At 39.6% G+C, this 24,770-nt stretch overlaps 1 protein-coding gene across 2 annotated transcripts in view; it reads right to left on the bottom strand.

Annotated features, from left to right (window-relative positions):
- GRID2 (glutamate ionotropic receptor delta type subunit 2) overlaps window positions 1–24,770 on the bottom strand; it is a 669,865-nt gene that overhangs the window by 62,315 nt on the left and 582,780 nt on the right. The window lies entirely within an intron of this gene.

Below are 24,770 nucleotides of genomic sequence, written 5' to 3'. Positions count from 1 at the left end.
CTGAAGAAACGTGACCTGAAAACAAAGTGCCATCAGTGACAGAGTGCCATGGAGGAAATATGGACTGTCCCTTTTCAGGGAACAAAGGAAACACCACGGTCCCTCCCCCTACACTAAATTCCACATGAAATTCCCCACTGTTTTTCCTTTGAGCTGTAAAAACCACTGTTTGGAGGACGGGTAAGTATTCCCATTGGGAGAAGCGTGGCAGGGTAGGTATGGCTATCCAGAGGGAAGACCACTGTTTGGGATGGTCCACATTTCAGTCATGCTTCAAGCTGTGACAGACCTCACAAACATCCATTTGTCTTACGGGTTCTGTGGGAAAGATCACACCAAGTAGATTTTTTGGGATTACTTTCCTCAGCATGAGGCATTTTCACATACCTTCAAAGACTCCCACAGAACAAGATCAGGTAAGCCATTTTAACTGTTTGACTAAGATAAATCCAACCTCAACCATCCAATCCTCAGCTCATTACACTGAACAAGCTTTTGAAGTAACATTTCCCCATCCATTCACATTTGAAACAAATCCAGATTTAAAAAAAAAAAATTAAAGATATACGATGTATCCAAAATTTAAGCATTAATTCAGAAGCAAGCCTTTAAAAACAAAAACTCAGTCTATATAAATCAATTAATTTCTGCTTTCCAGACAGACCGTGTTTTCCTGAAAAAACAGTAATCTCTAGGTGCTCTACCAGACCCAGATCTTTTGCTGGTTTTCTGTTTCTTTGGTCTCTGTGTCAGAACTGAAGGATCCCTCTGCTTTTTTTCCTGCCCCTCTGCTTGGCTTCATTTAGCTTTTTCCCTGTGCTGTATTAGGCAGCTAAGCTGTAAAACTAGGCTGAATCCATTGACTTTGTAGATCTAATGGGAATAAATACGTGACAGCTAAGTGAAAAGTAAACAAAACAGAAAAAGGCCATGTGGGGCCAGGCAATCCAGAGAGAATTCAAAACCAAGTCAGCATATCAAAGTAAGCAATGTCAGTACATCATTTAGATTAGGCTTTGACAATGTCGATTATGTTTTTAAAGACTGTTTACATATAAAAGTTACTGAAGCAAGCCACACCGTCTGCTTGCTCACAAGATGTAGTGCACAAGGAATGATTGCATTTGGGACACAATCCGTTTTACTGCAGGCCTGGCAAGGGAATATTTCCTGTTTCCATCTGTAGGCAAGGCAGTGGGAGGATTTGTGCAGATTTTGGAGGAGAAAGGGAGCCATATTATCTGTGGACTCCACAGGACTTGCAGGATAGAGAAAAATATTTTCTAAGTGCACACACACACACACACAAATGCAGGACTGGGCCAGTTTTAACCTTCAGGTTCTGGAAATTGTCAAGAATGTTTTTTCTCTCTTCCCAGTGGAGGTTTAGGTCTATCTAAACAGGCAGAGAATAAGGGATAAAGTTAAATTTGCAGTTAACACACAATAAAACTTGTATGCTTGTCCTGTAGGTACTGCCACTCACAGAGCTCTTCCTAGCATGGGTTGTTCTGGTCTTCTTACAGTCACCACTGTAAGAAATAAGCATGACTGAGAAAAAAGCCCTTCCTAGGAGAACTTAACAGGATAATGACTCAGCCTGAAAAAGGATCATGATGTGCAGAGAACAAGGGAGGGAAATAGGAGACAAAAGCAGAGTATCAGAAGAGGGAAAATGAATCCTGAAAAGGATCAGATGGACTTTCTGAACAAAAGAATTAAGGAAAAGTGGGGTTCTAAACCCAAGTAATTTTACATGTGGGACATAAACTTTGAGGTGATGGAAAGAGCAGAGGGTTATGTTTTGACACCAGCTTTTGTCCTAACCCACCTTTTTATCATCCTAGTGCACTGAATTCACTTAAGTGCTTGCAAGGAGACTTATCAGCTGCTCAGCTGGTCAGGAAAAATTCTCTTGATTTAGCTGCCTTGCTGTAAAACAACTCACAAAGAGAATATATAAAAGTGGTAAAAGCACTTACTGTCAATAATATCTGTGATGAAGTGGTATATATAAGATCCTCAGAGCAGAGCTGATAATATCACAGTTCAGGTTCCCACGAAGATATTACTTTTCATAGATAAGATCACAGTGAGCCTCAGTTAAAGTGCATGGGGCACAAAAGAGATTGAAGAGCCAGAAGGGATCATTCCCATCATCTGCCTTCAACACATGATTGCTCCATGCATTAAAATACATCCTTTTTAGCATTTTTGCCCTATTCACTTACAAATCTGAGGAATTCAAAACCATGGAGCAAACCTAAGTTGTAATTGTCATGCTTGCAATCCCTCTCCTTAGAGAACTACTTCTTGGTCTAACATTTTTCATTGTTATCCAGTGCATTTATTCTTACTACCTTTTTCTTTTATATATAACTTTCTTGTGTCATTCCTAGGTATTTCTGCTCTGCAGTTCTAAATACTCACACTTTGGGGTTGACACCTTTCAATTATTGATGGATCTTTCTGTTACTTAGCTGAGCTAGATATAGCTTTCTTTAATCTCTCCTTGCAAATCTATCAGCTTGGCCCTCCCATTAGCAGTGACACTACTTTTGAACTGTCTCCAATGCTTAATTTTTATGCATGGGAGAAACACCTGTTTCACTAAGAGAGAACTATATGCCAGCTCTGCAGCTATAGGATTTCCTTTTCAGCATACTCTTCTTCTGAGGATTGGTCTAAACTCCTTGCCCAGGGATCTTTCACACAGCTCAAGACTGGCTTTATCTTAAAGGACTAAGAATAAAATTTTGCTAGAGTATAGCATACCTGGAACACTGATGATATTTCACAGATTTGCACCTACACCATGGAAAGAGGAGATGATGCTCTCTGTAAAAGGACAAGGGAATTTCAGAACACAGTGTTAATTAAAAACTTTTAGCTTTCTCTCTCTCCCTCTTACCATGGAAAGCACATATTTTGCAGCTCTTCAATAGCTATGCAGAAGATTTCTACTGTGGGCCTCAAAATCAACAGCAAAAATTCCAGCTCTGGAACATAAAAAAGCTCTTTTTTGAGAAAAAATTAAGGAACTTACATTTGGCCAATTATGGGAACTAAATGAAAGCAGAATCTCCTTGGGGGGGAAAAAAATGGATCCTTGCAAAGCACATAACTCACTACTCACAGAAGAACTGCATCCCTGATTCTCCATTTCCTCATCATTATGTTGGCCTTTTGTGTAGAGAGAACAACATTTCAGGACGGTGGCAGATCTGGATGCTGCTCACACACGGCCACGCAGCCCTGGCTCACCAGGGAGGTGTTTGTAGGAGGGCAGCACATTGTCATTCTGCAGCAACCCCAGCTCTCCAGTCCACCAGGGCATGGAGAGCTGACACTTCACTCTCCTTCCCTGTGGCTTCCCGCCTGTCACCATAGCAGAGACTAAAAAGACTGTATCTGTTGTCACAGGGGAAAAAAAATCCCAGCAACAAAACCAGGCAAAATTGAAACTGTTAATTGTTCATCTGGGTATTTTGAACCTATGCACTACAGTGATCATTAAGTGAAACTGGGAGGTGTGGTACCATACAGAAATGTACCACACAATGACTTCATGGTCCTGTGAGCAATTCCAAAGCAGTTACTGTAAAAAAGGTTGTTACACAGAACAGGAGTCATCAGCACATAGATGTTAAAACTATTTCTATAGGGCTGTTATATTTCTATTTTCTATTTCTGAACACTTAAAAACTTTTTCTTTGCTGAAGCTCTGTCTATAGATATTAGCTGAAATTTATCCTGGATGATTCCACCAAAAACCTGTTGAGTTATAAGAGGAAAACATTTAAAGCCATTACACTGTTGCATATGCACATGTTTTATGCCAAGAGGGATGTGGATAGTATTTATTGTTACAGCTAACCTGCTCATGCAGAGTAAGTTGAATAATGTATTTGTGTAGAACTCTGGCATTCTAAAAGCACATTTTTAGGTCTAGCAAATGCTAAATTTAGGAAAAAGTAATTGTAAGTAAACAACAACCAATTGCTGAAATTTTTCCTACTTGTATTCTTGGATAATATCTTTTCTGTATTTTGAATTTGTCTATAAAAGAAACACGAGGAATCCAAATGAAAGAATCTAAGTGAAATTAAAAAAAACCACAACAGATTGCAGGTTAAAAATAACTGGTAGACCTCTTTAAAATATTTCATCGTACATGAAATGTGTTAACTGTTAGAAAAACAATGGAACTCATAAGGCCAGGGAATCTTAAGTTTAAACTGATTAAAATTATATTAATTTTCTAGAAGAAAATCTGAAAATTATTAGATAATGCTGATGAAGCCCATTTTCTGCACACCCTGTGCCTACACCTCTGAGACACAATGGTGGTGGCTTTTTCTACTCCTTTCCATTATCAGTCAGGTGCTGACTGCTGAACACCTTTCCCTGCCTATGAAGTTGTCAGCTGTAGTATTTGTTGTATTTTAACCAAAACCAGGAGCAGATTTCTCTGCAGCATAGCAGCAGCAACTCCAGCTCTGACCTAAACCCAGTCAGAGACATTGAAAAATTACCTTCTCCCCACAGCACTTGGAGGGTCCTTCTCTCCAAAACGGGCCATTCCACTGCAGGGACTACAGAGAGGCAAAAACACCATCCAGTGCTGGTAGCTAGATCTATGCCCATCACTGTGGAGCTAAGACTTTGACATATATAAATACATTAATCAAAATTTTTATACACTCTTGCCATGTTCAGGAAGTACACAGCAGCTACAGCCTGCAGAGGGCTGTGCTCCTCTCTACAAAACAGCCTTGCCAAGGCTGCTGTTACTCAAGGAATGAAGGAGAGGGGAGAAAACTGAATGAACATTTGCAAGTAGATGAGCAAGAGCATAGGTAATGTGGATATTGTATTGCAAAATGGGGAAAGGAAAAGATGAAATCTGAGGTGGAAGCCTAAATCTAGATTTTCAGATTGTCAGATGCTGGCAAACAGCTTGATGGCATTCACAAGAGAAGGCTTTATTTCAGCAGAAGGGAATGGAAACACTTTCCATAATCCTCTTGTAAGAGGCCCATGAAGTTGCTGTTTATTGGACTGCAGCAGAAGTCAGGTCTGCCTTCAGAGAAATTCTTATTTGCTAATTTGTTTTCTTCAAGGAACCAAGGTTTTAAGCCTTTGTTCACAAAGGGCACAAATCCAGCTGACTTCCATTTGGATCCCAGTGAAATAAAACCTTACATTTCAGCTTTGTTGAATAGACTCCACTGATTTATAAAAGTAAATCTTTCTTTTTAAAATCCAAAATAAATAAAATAAAATAAAAAAAAATAAAATAAAAAAAATAAAATAAATCCAAAGTACAATTTTGGCTCTTCTTGCCCCACACTCTTGCAGGACAACACCTGTGGCTGATCTGCATAGCTTAAGAGTGAAGTGCAGTCATGCAATCAGGGAATCTGCATCTCACTGACAGCTCTCTACAGTGCAAGACAGGACCTGGATTCCCATGGTGGTATTAGAACATAGAATAAAAATTTATATATATATATATAAAATAAATAAATACATAAATGTGTGTGTGTGTGTGTGTGTGTGTGTGTGTATACATATAAAACTCTATTCAGCCATCAAGGCAACTAGCTACTGCTACTACTATTACTACCACCACCTTTAATATGTAATTTTGCAAGGTCTATAGAAAGTTATTTAAATTCAAAGGCCACTATTTGAAAAACACTGAAATGTATTATTTGCACTTATTCAAACAGAAAAGTGTGGAAGAGTTTCTAAAAGCATCATTGAGCCCAGGAGCAAATAGCAGCAGGAAAGTGGAACACGTGGGAGCTTAGGGGAAGAAAGAAGAGGTTAGAGATCCCAGCCTCACCTCCTCTTCAGTTTGAAGTTTATCTTCCATTACAGTCCCATATCAACTTGAATGCCATGTCTCTTTGTTCCACATAAAACATAATCAGGAAAAGCATGAATTCCTCATATGCAACCTGCCATCAATTTCTTGAGAAAAGCCTCATGATCACATGCTCACTTGCTCCACTGGGCAGACCTCATAATTCTTCCAGAATAAGAATTACTCTGGTATGAGAGCTCTGTAATGAGGGGGCACCACGGTGTCAGAACTTTCCCAGTGCTCAGTGCCTTCACATTTTGCCATTGTAACTAAAGGTATCTTGTAAGTTAACAAGAAAGAAAATAACAAGCGGAGCAAAACAGTGGAGGCCAGTTTCTGAGGGTGGTGGGAGAACAGAGCCAGCTGCTTCTCCAGGTGATCACAGCAAAGCACTAGAAAATCAGCAGATCATGCTGATCACTGACATGCAGCTGAGCCACAGGTTTGCTACAGCAAACACTAATTTCAGATGGAAGAGACATGGGAGAAAAATATAAATCTCAGCAAAGCAGGCCTTTGAAAGATAAGGAAGCAATATCTTTTTTTATTATGCTAGCTTCTCACTTATTTTTTGACAACAAAGTGCTGCAGATAGCAATGCATATCATTTTAAGAGTATCACCAGTGAAGGTCATATACCAAAATTATATGAAAGCACTCGAGAAAATTAGATCTGTGGTAACCAAGTGGCAGTCTCAATAATGAGGAAAATTTAAACCAAATGTTGCTAAAGTCATTCCCCTTTTCTGATAAATTAATATTTTTGTGGCAGTTAATTCCCAATAAAAGAACATTTAAATGAGGAAATATACATGGGTCAATACTCTTCATTTGGGTTAAAAAATAATTTGTGGATTAAAGCACCATGAAGAAGTTAAACAGAAGTGAATTCAGAAAAGCAGCATCTCTCTTTATATTAAATCAATGCAGTATGATGCTCACGGAAGGATTCTTGTCCCCCTTCTATTCTTTAGAATAGAAGCCTAACTGCAATTCTTAGGTAGTTTCCTTTTTCAAAGACATGTTTACTTAATACCAGCTGCAAGGAGAGAAATAACATTAAAAGTCAAAAAACTACTCCTCCAACTGATCCATTGATCAGTTAAAAAAGAACTTTAACCACAAGAGAAATCTTTGCAAAACTACCAGCAATACTGAACAATTATTCAGTAAAAGCTCATTTGAAATAGTACTTTCATTTTAGAAACTTATTTTAAAGAAACTGACTTTTCTTTCAGTTTTTTATATTCCTTGTACATGAGCCCTGACCACTTTCCTAGTGGTAACAGGATTCAAGATGTTCCACCACTCACACAAAAGAATTTAACTTTCCTTTTTAGAACCACTGTATTCTTCTCTTTTTCATAATCATCTCCTGCCCAGAAATGGAAGGAGCCAGCTTGGTCGAGACACAGTATCTTGAAGCTTCAAAAGAAAAGCTTCCCAGTCCCTCTTTTTCCTCTCTCTGAAACTACACTGCACAGCAGTTTTGCATGTTTCCCCTCATTCTGCTAACCTGCAGGAGCCAGGAGCTGGCAACCTGCACAAGCTTGGGCTGGAGCGTGCAGGAACGGGTTTGCATCACGAAGCTCGGTGCTTCCACATCAGTTTGTTTGCATGCAGACTTCGGTTGCCTCAAAAGCCTCCTCTTCCTCTGGAAAACCTGCATGAAACCACTACTCTTCTCTGGCAGTGAATCTTCCCCTTGAGGGCAGCAGGTCATGTGGCCATGAAGAGAAGGAAACTGAGATTTGTCCCCACCCCTTCAGGTTTCTACCTTTCAGCAACACCTGGGACCCCCTTTCTCTGAGAGCTCAATAAAGGCTGCCATAGGGTGTCTCTAAGCATTTAGTTTGGAGGGCTGTAAGTTCAGGCTGCAGCACAGACTGGCTCTTCATGCCAACACACCATCCCTTGTCACTGCCTTGTCAGGTCTTTGGAGACCCCACTGCTCAATGCATTTTGGTTCTTGCAAGCAGGTGTTTTGAACCCACAGGAAAGGCAAGCGTTATGGATTTGAGCTACAAAGGTTTTCTCTTTCTTTTGCAGTTTAGGATCCACAGAAGACATCAGGAGCTGTGACACGGGGAAGACCAGTGCAGTCACATTTTTTGCTCAGTTCAGGCTGCCTTCTTGCTTTCACCATGCAGACAACTGAGAAGATGACACAACAGAACAACTTGTCTCATAAAGTCTCTGTAAGTCTTGAAGCTAGCTCCTGTCTCTGCTGCCCTGCCCGCAGCCAGCCTACAGCCCATGCCTGCAGGCACAAACTAGGAAGTCAAACCCCTCACACGAAACAGTGAATACAAAGAATGCTGCAAGACTCACTCACAGTGCCAGGCGGAGCAAAGCCAGGTAAAGGAGCAGGCACCCAAGTTCTGTATGTGCAAAGGTAAATAAAGAACTAAACAGTGTCCAGAAGGGGTTTCAAGTTCAGGCAGCACCCGAAACAGTGCAACAGCTCCTGATCACTCTCCACAGCCATCCAGGGATTTAATGTTTACTGCTACTCCAATTTCAGGTGATAGCTGGGCTTTTGCATCTTTTTGCACTTTTACAGAGCAAAATATTCACAGCCTTTGCCTTCAAACGTACACAGAGCAGCTCATCTCTGGCCACAGGCATTTCCACTTACCCAGGGCTGTAACATTCATTTGCCACACCTTTGTAAATAACAAATGAAGTGCAAGTCACACACTTCCCTCATATGTGCTTCTAATTCATCCTGACCTGCCCATACCATAGCTCAGGTCCCAGAACTGGGAAACAGCTGCCAAATATCAACTGAAAAGAAATAAATTACTGAAAAACAATCACTTATGCTTGAGGACACATTCAGGACCAATAATTTCATGAAAGATTTTTAATCTTTTTTTCTCCTGAAACAGGAATCAACAGAAATTCCTGCATGGGGCACTTCAAACAAATTCAGAGATGCAATGTTAAACACAGAACTTTTGCTTGGTGAAAGTGATAGATTGAGCAGGATAGAAATTAGTTATCTTCCTGCACAAGCAATTTCAAGATTTTGAACAAAAGAAAAATATAATAAATTTTGGGACCAAAAGCAGTAAAAAATCCCCCAAAAAACCATATATATAATCCAAACTGGAGACTATTTTATTCCAAGAAGTTGACTTCAATCTGAATTACTTTCCCTGCAACGGATTAACATTTCAAAGTGAAAAAGTCTATTTTGATAAAAAAGAGGTCATAGTTGCATATGAAAATATCCTATGATGATATGTTGACAATTTCAGCGCTTTTGAAGCTACACAGTATTTTATAAAAATACCTCCTTCCTTAGAAGTTCAGTTTCAATTATGATTATATTCTAGTGAATAAATCCTTAATGATAATTTACTCTGGTTTACTTGAGCCATGTTTCTAGACATGTTATAAAAATCTAAATATGTATAAATAGAAACAATAAGCAATTGTGCTTCCTGCTCCATTATTGATTTCCTGAAAGTATAATAAATCATGGAAACTTATGTCTCTTTATGTTACCTAAGCCTGTCAGATTCAAATTTGAACAAAATATGCTGAGAAATCTCATTATATCATAAACAAGGATAGTTCTTTGGTAAACAGGCATTACAATTAAGTAATTACTTATTTTTTTAATTTGATGTGTATACCCCATGTCACTAGGTTTACAAATAGAATTCAATCAAGTTAAAATCAGCTACTTGTTGTAGTCCTACACCATTAATAAAAATGCCAGCCAAGGTATTTTCGAGATGGGAGATGAGAAAAGTAGAGTTAAGGAACTTATGAAGGAGAAAAATATTTTCAGTATGAAGATATAATGTAATCAGAGCTTATTTGCCATTTTAAAATGCATTTCAGCTAGAATTAGGGACATCAACTGAGATTTTCTTAGTTGAACAATGCACTTTCAAATCAGGTATTTGTGCATGCAGTGTGGACAGCTAAGTGCCCAGCTAATCATGGGCACCAGTAAACATCTTACTTAAGTGAATGAAATAATTTCATTAGTTAGCACCAAACTATGGGAAAGGAAGTTGAAAAGCACATGTGACAGCATCGTAAAATCATGAACTCGATATTTTAGCACTTCCTCCAGTGTGTAGCTGGTATCACCCAGCATCTGTGCAGGGATGGCTTGAAAAAGGCCATCACCTTGTTAGAAAATGTATTCTCATCAGGGTTTTATTTATTTCACTGACAAACAAGATGGGCTATGTCTATGTAAAGAACGAATATCTAAACTGCTGTTGCTTGCTAGTTACATTTATATCACAACCTAACATAAAATAACTTCTCTTACAGGACTCTCCTATGAAAAGGACAGTGGGTTAGACACATATATGCTAAATGCAGGGAAGAACTAATAATAATGCAGTTTTTCTCTGGCTTTCAAAATATTAGGTACAGCATTGCACAGGAACACATGAGCTGCCAGCGCAGTGGCAAGGGTGGAGAAGGGCCTTAACTGATTGCCAAAGCGGAAAAATAATAATTTACTTGCCCAGTTCTATAGTATTGGCTCCTTGTTCCTTCAGCATAGATTTTTAAATGGAAAACTATGAACACAAATTTTTTCTTCACTTGTTAAGGGATACTAAAGGATGCTACACAGCTTCTGACACACTGATGATAGCTGCCTGACCAGGTTTTCAGGAAAAGCAGCTGCATGCCTGCATCTGCACAAACAGCCTTGCAGCTGTGCAGAGCTGTGGGCACAGATACAGCTCCTTTCTGTGTGCAGCTCGATTAAAACATTGTACTACACACATGTGGGCTCTTCTGAAAATATCATCCCTTCAGGCACAAAGGGAAAGCACAATTCCCACAAATTAACACCTATGTCAAGTCTAATATAGTATCATTGCTGCTACATCGTTCATGTTAAATTTAATGAAAAACTTCAATTTGCAAGATGTATATAAGAAAGCAGAGTAAATACAATGCCAAAATATACATTCCCTCTTGTCTCATGGACGGCATGTCTATGAAGAGCATGTTATATTGTAGCTGAAGAAGATAAAGCCACAATAATATATTCTCTCGTCTCTTTTAAAATTTCTCTTGAGTTGTGTTTATTCCTTTTTGTCACATTTCGAACTATTTAGAGCTGAATAATGCAAGTACAATGGGAATCTGAGGCCAAATACAGGCATCTACATTTGGCAGCCAGTGAATAACTAAGTCAGTTCCATGGGCTTACTCTGTACCTACATGGTGCACGCTCCAGAACTTAGGTCTAGCAATGTATGAGCTGAATGAATGAGATAAATCACAGACTGTAAAAATGTGACAACACCATAATAAAATAATAAACAAATTTGCCAATTGAAAATAACATGATAAAGGTGAGATCAAAACTGCAGTTAAAAATTTACATAAGGCTTGTCATGGGGTGTTAGAAATTCCTCATAACTTAAAATTTTTATGGAGTAGTAATAACTAAAGTAAACTGAAAGCTGTACAGAAGGTGTGCAATACGAGTCCTGAAGGGATACAGTACACTTTGATGCAGTATCAGTCCTAAAGTGTACCATGTGAAACTCTATGGGGACTGAAGAAACCACCAGGCCTCGGACTACTATTAGAAAGAAATTTTAAAAAAACCTTCTGTAAGCTTCTCAGTTATTTGGTTGTGATTTTTTTTCCTTCAGCCAGGAATGGATATGATATACAATTATGTTAAATAATTCTTGCTGTCATGAGATTTTCCCTTTGTAATTCTGTACACAATGTTTGCAGCAGCCCAGTCGACTTCCAGTTGGTAGATGGAAATACAAATTGAGCTGGAGTCTACCACTGACTGTTTTCAATGGATGCCAAATTTGAGCTAAATATTTTTCATGTTGGATGTAGGGAGAAATTAACTTTGAAGATACAAGAAAGTGTGTGGTAGAAAGAAAAAACCTTTGACGGGATGTTTGAGGAAGGTGGAAAAGCCAGCTGATTAGAGGCTGAATTGGGCAATTCAAGATCTTGAAAAGCAGGACACTAGTTTGGGAAGAGAGAGGTATGGCAAGAAGCATAGCAAAATCCATCAGATGCAACAAATTTATGTAATCTTTAGCTCCATGCTTGGCTGATATTTCCGCCCCACTAAACTTTATTTAGATTTTTCATAATCACTATAGTGTCTAAAAAGGTGGGGAGATTCTCAACACTGCACATGAGAGGATGTATTCAGAAGTACAATTCTCTAACTCAAGATTATTATTGGCATCTATCAAAAGGTAAAATAATATCCTCAGTATTTTCCACAACTGTTGTAATTCACAAACATATGCCAAATGTCATTATATTAGTCAGAATTCTAGTATGAGCTCTTTTGAATTACTTCTGGGTTTGCCTGGTTTGATTCTCTTCTGAAATCTCATATTTTTTTGCTGTCTTTGCTGTGTTCCATCTGCTGCTCACTTTGTTAGATCTGAAACGATTTAATGATCACTCTAATCAAGACTAAGATACTGTTTAAAGAAAAACAGCTCCTTCATTTAGCTTTCAGCACAGCCATAGCATAATCAAAGATGTTCAGTTTAATAATAGCATAATCTGAAGTACTGGAAGCACTTAGCAAATATTCATTAATTGATGCTCACATTTTCCTTTTGTGAGGAAACTTTCCTGCTTTTGCTGTTTACACCTGCCCGATGTGCACCCACACTGTTGTGTGTTGCCTCCTGACCATGCTGTGAAACACAACATTTGGACTCCAAGAGATTCATACAACAACTTAGATGTAAAACTATGACTTGGGAAAAATTTTAATCCTGAAGATACTGCTGTTGATAACCACCTAATATTTTTTATGCCAATTTCTGCTTTTGAGCATGCAGTAGCTGTGGGCCTCCCCTGTATGAGGGATGAGCAGACCGGTGTCCTCTCTCGTACCAATTCTCAATAAAAACCCATTAATAAGGTGACAGGATACTTGTACCCATTGAGAGGCCCAGTCCAGCAGCTTTCAAGTGCATACTTGAATGCCCCATAAAACACCATGCTCAGAACTCCTGCCAGGTATGAAACAAAATGTAAAGAAGTTCAAACTTGAGTTTGTCACATCTTTATGACCACATGCAGTTTAGAAAGCAAGGCCATGCCATTTCTCCATGCTGCAGGACACAAAGTATTGTTTTCAGGGTCTTCCAGAGGTAACAAATTCAGACCATTTTGGGCCAAGTTATGTTGCAGTACCATAACAAGACTTGTCCTGGCCATCAGTATCTCATAAAACAGAGTATAAAAGAATTGCATCCAGGACTGAATGGAAGATTGAAGAGAAATTTAGAGGTTCCCTGGGAATTTGTATTAGAGAGAGTCAGGGATAAGACTCACTAATGGGAAGGTGCCATGTCCTAGATTTGTTTACTTACAGGGTGAGAATTCTTGCTAGGAAAGTATTTGTCTTTGTTTTGACTGGGGTATTTAATTTTCTTCACAGTAGCTAGTATGGGCTGTGTTTTGGATTTGTGCTGCAAACGGTGTCAGTAGCACAGGGATATTTTCATTACTGCTGAACAGAGCTTGCACAGTGTCAAGGCCTTTTCTGCGCCTCCCACCACCCCACCAGCAAGGAGGCTGGGGGTGTAGGAGGAGTTGGGAGGGGGCACAGTTGGTACAGCTGAGCCAAGGATACCCCACACCATGTGACATCATGCTGGGCACATAGAGCTGGAGGAAGAGGGGGACATTCAGAGTGATGGTGTTTGCCTTCCCAAGTACCTATTACACATGAGCCCTGCTTTCCTGGGCAGGGCTGAACACTTGCCTACCCATGGGAAGTGGAGAATGGATTCCATGTTTTGCTTTCATTGCTTGTGTGGCTTTCTCTTTACTTAGTAAACTGTCTTTGTCTCAAGCCATGAGTTTTCTCACTTTTGCTCTGCTGGTTCTTTCCCCCATCCTGAAATGAAGGGAAGTGACAGAGTGGCTCTGTGAGGCTGCAATGCCGGCTGGGGTTAAACCATGGCTGCATTACAAGGAAATCCTGCTCCGAGGTCAGAGAGATAAAACAACACAATCTTCTACCCTTTGATTGATGCTATGACCAGAACTCTTACAGACTTTTATAATACAGCTGCTTATCAACTGGGTTTTTCATTACAGATGCATTGTGTTTTCCACCCATCTTGATACAGCCCCTGGGATTGATATCTCTCCCTCTCTTACATTCAGCGGGGAATGGGGTCTGTTTTATTTGATTAAATAGCCCTCCTGCAAACAGCCATAAACACCAATCAGCCCCCATGCAGCAGGAAAGCTTTAGAGCTGCGAATAGTAAACAACTCTCTCCTGCCATTGTAATTCAGGAAGGGAGTTGTGCAGCCTATCTAGAGCAGTTATTTTATGTAAAAGAATAGAAGAATGATATGTGATTACAGTCTGGTTAAAATGCTTCTTAAAATACTCCACATGGCACTTTAATCCTCTCCTCCCATAGCTTGGCTCTTGAAAAGAAACTCGTTTATTGTAGTCGCATTTTCAAACTGGACAACCCTGCCACCTAATTCAAATGCAAGGAGACATAAACTGCCTGATAGCAATTTAACTAAAGAGAATAAATGGTGGGAAACCCCCAATTATAACAACTCCTCAGCCTAAGGAAACATTCTGCTTATTTAACAGAAGGAGTTTAGCTTTGTTTTTAGTTGATGCACTTCAGGAAAGCCCACTTGCGTACCTGGCAATAAGGACAGAAAAGCAAAGCACCCACAAGAGCCTCTGCTCACATCGTGACATCAGATCATGGTACAGCCTGACAACTTGTGTAGAGGAGACTTTCTGCTTACTGTAATTATCTTTTAAAGAAATAACCCCCTACACCCCAAACTCAGGATTTTGTTGGCATGAGTATGGTTTAATCCCACAAAAGTTCATTATAGGTTCTGGCAATTACTTTTGTATAACAACTATCCAGTTTGACCACCTGATCTGCTTCAAACTGGTCCTCTTTCTTCCCTCTCCCTCCTTAAACAACATAATTTTTTTTTACTCCCAACACTGTGAATAAATGAATAAGTTGGAATGATTGATATAAGTCAATACAATTATATATTACAACAAAATGCAGTTTTACTAGAATATTTCCCACTATATATATTGAAATGATTGTCAAAAAGCAGCCAGCAGCAAAAGTCTGCTCAGTGTCTTATCTCCCAGACCAGACCTGTTTTCAGATTAGATATTAGAGATCTCTCTGGCTGTAAAACTTCTATGTGAAATCAAATGCATACAGGTGTTTATAAGTACAGACCCAGAGTTTGTAAAACAGCCACCACCTTGGAGATGCACAGGGCTCCCTCTTTGTATTTGAAAAATTACTCTTTTTTGCATTTTATTTCTCTCCGTGGTATCTTAAACTCTCCTGTTTTGAGACTAGGATGACTTTAAGAGCAATCATCTGTTTTAATGATATCTTCTGATACTTAGAGGCTCAATGCTTATATACGTTAAAGACTAGAAAAGTTGATTTTCTCAAGTATTCTACTAGTGCTTTTTAGTTTGCAATTTAATTTTCCTGTGCCATTCTCATTACTTCACTAGCATATCATTGCCTACCAGTATGTTTACTAATGTACTGACTATTCATGGATGATATTGAAAGATGCAGGCTGCCCTTATCTCTCCACTTTTTCCTTTCTATGAATTCCAGATGTAAGAGTATTAGAATGAAAAAATTCAGAATAATTTCATGAAGCATTATTAAGTGTCCTACAGTGGAGACTTCCTACAGATCTACTCACTGCAATTGCATTTGCTGGTCTCTGGAACAGATATTTTGTTTGTTTAGTATCAAGTTGTTGAACAGAAATTACCTAAAGCCATCAAAACTCTTTTATGAATGATTGGTATAGCAGCTCCAAAAACATCAGACAAGATCCCTCTGTTACCTCTTGTGCTTCTCTCATGATTTTAGACTTGCAGCCTTGCAAAGTCACGCTTTAAGGCTGGAACATAGGGTATGTGCAAAATGCACTCTTTCTCATTATTTCTATTCCTCTCTCTTTTCTGCTGTATATATCCTTTAAACAACCTGCCATCCCATCCCATCATTTGCATTTTTTAATGCATCACAAAGTACTTGGGTATTATTAAAATATGTTGATACACAGAAATGATAGCTGGATTCATTTAAGCAAGAAAGGGAATACACTATTGAGTTCTGTGCCTGGAGCAAGTGTGCTCTCCTGCCTCCATCTATTGATCGTGAGACAGAGTCTGCATATCCCTTGTCTGTGTGTGATACATCCCCAGAGCAGCCCACCACGCTGGGAGCCTGCAACTGGGCTTCAAAGTGACAGTCAGAGCTTGGGAATGCTTCATCTGATTGCAAATGGAAATTGCTGCACAGATCAACAGTGAAACATTGTAAGCCGATGGAGATAACAAAGGGGATGTGTAACACTGTGGAGAGGTGAAGGGTGGAAAGAAGAAAGGAATTAGAGAGCTGGGGAAAAGTTGGAGTAGCTGTTATCCAAACAGAAGGGACAGAGGGTCAAAAAGCAGACAAATGAAAAAGTAAGAGGGAGGAAACAAAGTGAAGTGAGAATTCAGAAGGAAAAGAACAAGCAGAGGTTGCTTGGGTCTGCGTAGGAGTCTCTGTAGTCCCCAGACACTCTCGGGAAGGTGGTGTTATTAATCTTCATGAACCTAGAAATGTTACAGGACCTCTGCAGGAAAAGCACTAAGTTAATGGAGATAAAACGGAGAATAAGAGCTCACAGGACCAGAATAACAGATGCCTGATAACTTGCATGTCCCCTGTAGCCAAACAAGAGTGCTCCAAAAGCCAAACTACTCTTTTTTTGTCAGGCATTTTGTAGAGTTTTTCTTTCTTAGGATAACAATAATACAAAATGACATAGCAATTTTTGACAGAAATTTTCCACTGATGCTTTGTAGAAAGGGATCTGGAACTGGATTTAGAAAAGAGAATGTGTGTTTGTTAAACTGCACAGATCTTTTGTCACCCTCCCATAGGAAAATATCAGCAAGAAGTGACCTAAAAAGTAAAAGAATAACTTCAAGTAGGACATTTTGCTCATCCCAAGCTTTGCTTCCCTACATGTTGCACAGACATGACCCATATCTGATGTGACCAGACTAGGAAAACATGCCTGGGAGTTTATAACTTCCATCAAAAGTCCCTCTGGTTTAATAAAAAGCAATGTACATGCTACTCAAAAATCCAAAGAAGGGAATATCCCTCCACAAGCTGCTGACACAGGAGGAGTTTCAGCGCACTGAGGCACCACCTCAGAGCAGCTTGCTCATCATACAGTTTTTGGTCATTTAAAGCTGTTGGTGATAACCTTTTTTGCCAAGGCAATGCCATGGATTGAAGATCTTGGGAAGGTAACATATAAAACTTTAGCAACAGTATTAGGGGTAGATTTATGGGATGGAAAAAGTTAAAAACATTTATTATCTAGCAAAAATTTCCTTGCATTGCTTTTTCATTATATATATCCAGCATGTTTTCACTGTAAGATGCCACACCAGAACCAATATCACTCTAGCAGCAGGGCACAAAAAACAACTGAGACATTACAAAACTGACCCCTCAGTATCTTTCTGCCCCAAAGAATCTCCATCTCCCAAACCCTTCCTGGCCCCTCCAGCAGATAAACTTTGGTTTTAATTGAGAGAGCGACATGCAGCAGAACTTCCATTTTGCTACAAATATATCTGTGAAGACATTTCAAGTCTGTTACTCTTTAATAAATCCTGTGTGTTACTCAGGAGATGGTTTGTAACAGCACCCAGGAGAGCTGTTCCTCTTTCAGATCTCTCCCATGCTAATGCATAATAAATGCACTCATCACCTACTAAATACTCACAAGCCTTTTCTTTTATAGAATATGACAACAGCATTGCTCTGTTAGATGTGAATATGCACAAACTAAGCTGCTCATTTGTAGGGGTGGATTCAGCATCCTTTTCTGTTTATACCATCCTTTCTAACAGGTGGCTCCCTAACAGAGTGTGACCAGCTCAGAGAAATTAGGCAACAAATAATACTAGCAAAAAAAATTCCTGTGAGTATTATCCTGACATACTCATGCTCAGCTTTTACGACCACTGACTGAAAATGCACCCTTTTTCTTAAACTATTTCCTAATTGTCAGTTTTCTTACTCCCTGATACCTTCTAAAATTTTAGATCCTGTAAAAATCTCAGCTTCAGGACAGAACTCAGTATTTCTACAATTAATCACCTGTCAGTGCAAAGGAAAGCAGCATTCATGCTACTTAGTTATTCAGAAATTTAAAGTCTGCCATATATAATGCTTGGGACTATGGCATTCAGATGTGATAGGACCATGCAAACAAATGAGGATACATACCAGTCTGGCAGCAATTCCCAAAGTTCTCAGCACCAGAAAAAAGGCATCAAAAGATAAAAGTCCTCACACAGGAAGCCACAAGCAGTTACTCCACATGTGGTGGTCAAAGTAACCTCACCATCAGAGTCATGTGTTCTCACCTTCCCTACCTATCAGACACATCCAGAAATAACAAAAAACCCAACCAACCAACACCAAAACAAAACACCAAACTCCTATTTGTTATCTCAACTGGGTTATATCAACAGCTGGAGACTGGGGGCTATTTCACACACAATTACTTCTACTAACACACAAAAGGTTCTGCTTTTTGGCACGTGCCTGAGGATTATTTAAGAGCAAATGGCTGGCAGTGCACCCTGGGCCTGATAGTGGCAGCTGCCCCTACACTCCTACAGAGCTGTGCTCCTGCCATCAGGACAGGGACGCACTCCAGATGTTTTGCTCATGAGCCCATCTTGATTAGTCCAGTTCTACATAAGAAAAACATCAGGTGAAATGTCTACTCACAAAGGAATCAGTTTTCCTCTCTGGACTGTTTTGCCCCATAAGAAGATGACTATAGGGTTAGAGACAGGCTAAGGTGTGAAGTACTGAGCTTTACATTTGGCCATCAAGATGAAGCATCACTTCCCCATCCCATGTTAACTCCTCAAAGGACTGTCATCTATCCTTTCTCCAGCTGAAAAGTCTGGACTCAGCTCTCTGCAAAATGCAATTCTACAGGACTGAAGCAAAATTAGTTCCTCAGAGTATATTTTGCTGTTTCTTATTTTTATTGCCATTTCTAGTCATGGAACATGATCTTAGTTTGGTAACAAACTATTTGTACAAAATAAGCCACCAAGAAAAATAGGTTGCCATCTTAGGCACTCCTGACCATTTTCCAGAGAACAAAATTGCCTGTCTACAATAGCAAGGAAAGAAACTTGGACACCTAAATTAGACACCTCAAGTTACACATGATGAGAGTATATTTTTTCTTAATTTGGACCAAGTCAAGGTGAAGCAAGGTTTCAAGAGATAATTATCTTTGAACAGAAGACAGGATATATCTGTGGGGAGAGTCCTAAATAACCAAGTTTTCAGGCAAACAAGCATCTGAAAACAAGCAGAAAACTTCAAGATTAGAAAACTGCCTCTGAGATTAATGCAATGATGTTATTGCTAATCAATGAGAGCATTCAAAAGAAATATGTAGCTGGCACCATTGAATCTGGAGAAGCTGAGAAATAACAAGGAGCAATTGCCCAATAAAATCTTATTCTTTCGCTATTTTCTTATTGTATCAGACTCTTAAGAACTTTTAGTTCCCATGCTCATCTTTTGAAGCTGGCCTTTAGCTCTCCTTTGAGGATGAAGGCTGAAAGATCAGGCACAGAGAGGCTGTTTTTTGACAAATACTATTCATCTGATAATGGTGGTGTTCATTAATTCAGTTCATTCTGGGGTACAGCAGTTCTTTGGTTTCCCCCACACCCCATCTTTGCCAGTATTTAGATGGTTATCGTGTGTGTTCGTCTCTCCCCTCTGATTTGGCAGCTGCAAAATAAACCAAAGGGAAGGAAAGAGCATAAAGAAGCAACAAAACAGAGCTGCTCAGTTGATGGGTAGCAATCATAGCACACCAGAGACCGGGTTGTCAAGGTTTTTGTTAGTGTAATAACAAAGGGGAGCGTTAAGGAGTTTGAAGGAAAGACACGACTACCGTCTTGAGGGAAAACATACCTTACAGAAGGGTCCTTAGAGAAAGCATAAAGATACTTTGCTTGAAAAAGGAGTTGCACTGGAAGCTCACACAAATGATTTCCAATTCAGAAATGAGAAAGCTGCAGGGAGAGTCAGAATTCACCATGAAAGGCCTTGAAAGTCAAGGCAACTTCTTTTTTTTTGTTGTTTTTTCTTTTAAACCCAAGAGCATTTTCAATGGAACTAAATGCAAAAGGAATTCTTTATAGAGGCCTCTGAAAATAAGAAGGGAACTACTGAAATGAGAGGCTGGAGGTCATATGGGTAAATCACAGACATGGTATGGAAAGTAAATTGGCAAGACTTAACTATAGATACTTAAGATACACCAGTAATAGAAAGAAAATTAATATGATGAAGTCAGCTTCTATAGACTTTATGTTGAACTAACTTACAGGTCAGGCACAAACAGCAGAGGAAAACACAAAAAAATTATTTCAGATGAAAGAAGCTCAACTTAGTTCAAGAGAAGTGAAACTTCAAGCTGCCTCTGTGGACTCAATTTGTTTGGACTTAAGGGACAGTGATAAGTTATAGATAGAAAAGACTATGATCCTGGATGTAGGATGGCCCACAAAAATTGCAGAACAGCTCTGGAAAGTTTTCCAAAAAAACTGAGAGATGAGAGAGCAAGCAAAGACATTCTACCTTCCTTCTACATGGAAGGTAGAATGGCACAGCAGCACAGCAGGACAGCAGGACAGCAGCCTGTGACATCTGAGGTTGTTGAAGTGACTGGGACGTACATAGACTGAGCTTTGAAGAGAAGTCAGGAGTAACTGGGGTGGCATTTCAGGGAGAGCAAAAAGGATGAGGTACATTCAGTAGCATGTAAGATGAAACAGGAGAAGATGAACTCAGATAAATCTTCCAGAAAACTCTGGAGACAAAGGAACACAGCAATAGTTGGCTTGCTTAGTTGTTTAATGAGCACATGTCCATGTAAATCCAATTCTTGCTATGTAGGCTAACTCAAACTTTCGCTTACCCATTCCTTTGAATAAAGCCCAACTCTGCAGAAAATAACTTTTACAGGTGTTCTACTCTAGATAAAACCTGTGAAAACTCTCTAGAAAGTCAGAGTTATATCAGACTTTATTATAGACTCAGAAGTGTTGGTAAGGGAGAGCAAACCTTTTGATAAACATATCCCGAATTCTGAGAAAATGTGGTGTTAGGAAAAGTTTTGCATTTAGTTTTTAAAGCTATGCACAGAATCTTCTTCATGCTCTGTTAACTGTCACAGACCAGTTATTGTACTTCCCAAACACACTGAGCTCCTGAGCTAACCCAGATAGCTCCTAGCCTTTTGATAATGCCTGAAAGTAACGCTATACTGTGTTTGTAGTGCTTTCTGGTCAGGATTCTAATTTTTATCACTGCTGTAAGCTTTTAAAAGCCCCAGATATGGAAGTAAAGATACACAGAATTATACGGGAAAAAAAAAGCAAAAAAAAGCCAGACCATCCATGATAATACAAAGTAAGGGCAGTCAGTGCCTTTGGTACTGCAAGGCACCTGCCAGCTCCAAATCATGGACTGTGCAGGAGGCAATAATCACAAAATAGCCAAACTGCACCTTCAGCTGCAGGACTGAACACATCAAGGTCCTAAGGGTACTTGTCAACCTTATTACTCATAGAGCAGACACAGAACCTCTCATCTGACCAAGAAGCATCTGTTCCAGAGGCAGAGGGGAATCAGGGAACTGGTGTCTGGGTTGATAATTAGCCTTCTAACCCACAGCTGCATAGTGCAGCTGATTCCCTGGTCATGAACTGAGATACACTGGAGAACTGTCACTGCATTTTCACATGCTCTCACCCCTTCTGCTTCCTGTCCCTTTCTTAGCCACTGCCAAACTGCTGAATCGTGGTGCACATCCAGTATCCCAAAAGTCTGTCTTGGTTCACTTTTGCTTTCAGTGTGCTTTTATTGGCCTGCTCCATGGCCAGACATGTTCACAACAAAGATGTGTGGACTATACATTAACTAGATTTTTTGTGAAGCACTCAGTAAATCTGCTACAAGAATGGCAATTCCAATGGCAAATTTGTGAGTATATCAGGATAATTTATTAATTCAGGAGGGGTTTTGGCCCATCAAGTTAAGTCTTCATGATGTTGCTACTGCTGTAAACAAATTAAGCATATCCATGGTCATTTATTAACAATTTGTTCTAGCACAGAATTGCAAACTGTTATTACCCCTTCTTCCCAATACAGATAATCTCAGAAGAGTTTTGTTATGGTCTATTAATAAATATTTTTACTATTACAGTATTTTCAGGAGGGTAAAAGTGCCATCCACAGTGTCCAGGGGAAAAAAAATTGAGCTTGCATGCTTCCACTGGCATTGCAATTAGGATCACAAGGAAATCCAAATGTCAAGACCAAATTCCTTTTGATACTGTGAGAAAGCTGAAAAGGAAGTACAACGAGCCTACAAGGAATTTCTCTTAATGCACCATCCAGAAGCATTATTTCACCTGACAATAATTCACAAGTTTCCTAGCAGCTAAATATGTTGCAGATAGAGTTAAATAGACAGAAGAGGTTTCAAAAGCACTCAGATTCTGCTTGGGAAAGGAATTTTCCACTCTGTGCTACTGAGAAAAATGAAGATGCTGTAGGCTACGGTATCATGTTCAGAGGAACAAGGTGGGTAGGATAGGGCATTAGGCACTATTATACTCCAGGGAAGAAAGAGCAGACAGGGGCACAATAGAAGCGTTTCATTATATTTTAAATGGGAATAGTTCCAAGGATAGGAAAGCCTGTGGTGCTTGTAAAGGATTAAGCAGGGTAATGTGCTTTTTAAGAAGACATAAAGAGGTATGTAATGTGATATCTTTAAGCCTAAATGATTTTTCTTGGAGTCCTCAATGAATGTTTAAGCAGGCATGACTTGGGCCTCCGTAAATCCTCTCCGAATAAATAACTTCCGCAAAAATAGAGATTCCTAGGACAGAATGAGATGCATATTTCATAACCTATGCAAAAAAAGGAAAATCAATTTGAGACACATAAAACACTCAGGAATAATATAGAAAAAGAGAAGATAAAAGTGAATATTCTCCAGAATAATCCAGGCTTATATAAAAATATAGCTACCTCCCCATCCATTTTGATTTGAAGGTGCAGGAAGACAAACAACTGAGTGCTTCCCTACCTTAAATTCAGACCATCAACAGTTTTTTGCTGCCTTTTAAGAAAGGAAGAGACAATAAGTGGAAGAAAATATCTAAAGTGCCTATACTTTTCAGGCTTTCTCCTGTTTGAGACCTGTTTAAAACTGCTCTCTCTCAGGGTAAATCTATCCAGCTGCTCTCTAGCTGGACCTGTGGTATTTATAGCTGTTTGCAATGGATGGAACAGGAGCGCACATGGTGATATGTACGCACCTGATTTATGAGAGGAACAGGACCAATAAATATCAGAACCTGAAAACTTACAATGACATGATCTTCCCATCTTATTTCTCTTGCCTGCCCTGCCCTCCTGCCAGGAAGAGCAGGTCAAAGCAGCAAAATGCCTGATTTAAAGTGGGACTGTGCAATCACTGTCATTTGGCTGTATTGTATTTGCACTCACACAGATGCCACTCCACACAAAGACACTGGTACAGCAAGCAGGCAGTCCTGCTGAGTGAGAAGGGTGAGGTGCTGAGTGAATCAGTGGTTGGCCCCCTCTCCTCTTCCCCCTGTTTATATATACATTAGCATTAGACTGCTACTTTCCACACAATAAAATAGTGCCAGCTCCACTGGGGTTGTCAGAATAAAAGCAAGACAAAACTGAAGAACTTTTAGGATTTTACAAAAATATTTTGGGAAGCATCTTCTCTGAAGGCTGCTTGCAAACCTGGTTTAACCTCTGAGGTGGTGCAGCCAGGGGTGCTGTTAAAGATGGGGGTGTCCACTGCATCCCTGCACACCTCTCTCTCGTGGAGGTCCCTCTGATCCCAATCCCTTCACAATCATTTCTCAGCTGAGTGGAAGTCCCTGTACCTGTTTGGAGCACCCATTAGGTCTCTGCTGTCTCACTTGGCACTCCAGGAAGGTTTGCTGAGGTGATGCTCTCGCAGAGTCTGGACAAACTGCTCTTCAGTCACGCTTTAGTGCTGATGAATGGGAGAAACCAAATGAGGCACAGAGGAAGACCTGTTGGTGTATCTTGCCCAGGGTAATAATGAGGTTAATAGCTCTGATGTGGCCAGTTAAATTCATTAAAGACCCTGAAGAGCATTATGAAGCATATAAGTAGGCCAAGGGGACCCATGAATTCTTTCTGAAATGTTTTCTTTTTTTGAAATGTGTTACAGAGATTATAATCTCTGCCTTTTATCAGATACCTTTTAAAATATTTGTTTTCCTTGCCTAAGATTAGCTTTTAACATCTCTTTCTTCATGCAGCTTTCTTCCTGAGCAGGCCAGCTACAACTTCCCAAAAGCTTCTGGTGAACAGCAGCTGGCAAATAATCTTTTTCTGTTTCATTTCTTCCTGTAAATTGAAGGAAGGGGAGAAACTGTGCACCCATAGGTAGGCACACGCTTGACATAGCTTAGCTTTTTAACATCATCATTTGCCTATTCCTGGGAAGCAAAAGCATGGGTAAATAAGAACTTGGATGTTTCAGATTTTATGTGTTTTAGGACAGAAACTGCCAAGTTTCCAGGAATGAAAACTCAGTGACTGTAATCTGCAATTACCTGCCAGCAGGATATACTTTTTGTTTAGTTTTTCAAGCTAAAAACTGTTAGTAAGCACAGTTATGTTTGATGTACTCTGGTTTTTGATCCTTCTGAAACTC

The sequence above is a fragment of the Poecile atricapillus genome, chromosome 4 (genome assembly GCF_030490865.1).
Source record: "Poecile atricapillus isolate bPoeAtr1 chromosome 4, bPoeAtr1.hap1, whole genome shotgun sequence".
Classification (NCBI taxonomy): Eukaryota; Metazoa; Chordata; class Aves; order Passeriformes; family Paridae; genus Poecile; species Poecile atricapillus.
Note: the sequence above shows the minus strand (reverse complement) of the source record. Positions and strands in the feature narration are given on the sequence as shown.